This window comes from Rousettus aegyptiacus, unplaced genomic scaffold, assembly GCF_014176215.1.
Source record: "Rousettus aegyptiacus isolate mRouAeg1 unplaced genomic scaffold, mRouAeg1.p scaffold_m13_p_12, whole genome shotgun sequence".
NCBI classification, from domain to species: domain Eukaryota; kingdom Metazoa; phylum Chordata; class Mammalia; order Chiroptera; family Pteropodidae; genus Rousettus; species Rousettus aegyptiacus.
In genome coordinates this window covers 6,114,193-6,116,229 of record NW_023416287.1, presented here as the reverse complement: position 1 = coordinate 6,116,229, position 2,037 = coordinate 6,114,193, and the positions used below count along the sequence as shown (strand labels likewise).

Sequence of the window (2,037 nt, the reverse complement as noted above, 5' to 3'; positions counted from 1 at the left end):
GCTAAGCTGTTTCTTCAGAGGGGAAGAATCGAATTGGCTCCATACTCCTTCTCGGCTGCCAGACCGTGGGAAGTGAGAGAGAATGTCAGAGCTGGCAGTTGACAAACAATGAGATTGTTCCAAAATGAGGAGGATTGGCCTAAGAAATATCCTCCACAAATGTTTTTCTCAGCTTTTAATGAAGAAGGAGAAAGGGAGGAAAAATTCCACAAATCCTACTGAGATATCTGGAACACTGGAGTCACAATTTGCAAATGTTTCGAGTCTAGGAAGGTACCAGCTTTTACTGTCTCCGAGAGAGAAGTGTTTGCATGCGCAAGTAATACATGTACTCAAAGTATTCTCCTGAAGAGGAGTGAACAATAAGAACAGTACTAAGTCCCCTTGGCCCAGTCCCATTTTAGTCCTTCTTGCCCCTCAAGAAACCTCTCTTAAGAATTTGAAATATGGCCTTCCCACCATTTTTGTTTTTAAACAAATTGCATTAGGTTATATTCCCTGAGATAGTATATACATCTAATCATTTTGTTACTTTTACATAAAACACACAGGAATTGCTTGGAGTTCCTTCTATTTTGATCTGAAAAAAAAAAAAAATGTCATAATGTCCACACCATTCTGCAACTTGCTGGCTTCTTTCAGCCATCTTTTGATGGCCTGCTCATGTCAATACCTATTGATCTTGCTGATACCTTCTAAACTGCTAAATATCCTGCATCGCATTGATCTATTCCCATGTTGATAGAATAGATTGTTTACAATGTTTCGGTAACATAAACAGTGCCTCGAGAAACATCGGTTTGGAAAAACGTGACAAGTGTAGCTTGCCTGTCACTTTTCACTTTGGTCATGTGGTGTCAGGGTATTATCTCTTAAAGGTTTTCTGTTTTTTGTTTGTTTGTTTTCCTTTTCCAAATGGGCCAGTTGATAGAAGATTCATTTATTCCTTCAATATTGTACACTAACGACATGTCAGGCGTTGTGCAAGGTATTGGGGATGTCACATCAAGTGAGCTGGTCCCCTGCTGCCCTCAAGCAGCTCAGGTAATAAGTTCCATGAGAGATCCATGTACAAGGGACCATGATGGCACACAGTAGGGGATCGAACCCAGATGGTAGAGATATAGAAAGTTCCACAGAGGTCTACAGCCATGCCACCCTGAACAAGCCCAATCCCATCTGATCTCAGAAGTTAAGCAGGGTCAGGCCTGGTTAGTATTTGGATGGGAGACCACCTAGGAAGACCAGGCGATATAGGTGTAAAAATGTAAAAAGTAAAGGATTATAAACTGACAAGGTCCTTGCGATCTGTGAGGTCAACCAAGGGTTTCTTCTCCTAAAATAAATAAATTATTAAATAAATTGATTAATTAAAAGTTCCCCAGAAGAGGGGATTTGATTCAACTCTCAGAAATCATCCTTTAAAACAAGCATGGCTTTTCTCGAATTATACCAGGTAGGATATTTAGGCAAATTCCCTAATGAATTTTGTATTTTATGAAGTCCTCCCCTCCCTCCACCATTTGACCCTTAGCAGCCGATTAGGGTGATGAAAAATACAGAGCCTCCGAATAAGCCATGTTTATTTTCAGGGGGATTGTTTTTCCTTTTTATTGTTCGTATCAGTTTCTCCTCGAGGGATTAGTGAATCCTCGAGGGTAGGCACCGAAACCACACATTTCAGGACTTTTACTGCCTATCGCCTACTGAGTCCTCACTACATAGATCCCTTTGTGAATAATAAACGGATGTGAAAATAACTAATGAATGAAGACGGCGTATTTCCTTTTTTCTTTTTGCATTTCTAAAAATCAGACCTTCTGTTCGTCTTTGATCTCACCCAGACAGCGAAGGTCATTCGGGTGGCATCCTGGTCACCCTTCTGTTCCACCTGTGCCAGGCTGGGGACGGCAGCCCCTGAAGCTGAGGCGCAATTGCAAAGCTTCCAGGTGTGATTCCAGTGTACGATCAGGTTAGTGAAAGGGGTGTGCACTCGGGGCGGGGGGAGGTCCACTTTCGTCCCATGCTTGTCCCCTC

The 2,037-nt window shown here is 42.1% G+C and overlaps 1 pseudogene; it reads left to right on the top strand.

Annotated features, from left to right (window-relative positions):
* Positions 1 to 1,141: 1,141 nt before the first annotated feature.
* LOC118610521 lies at positions 1,142 to 1,260 on the top strand (annotated as a pseudogene).
* Positions 1,261 to 2,037: the final 777 nt, after the last annotated feature.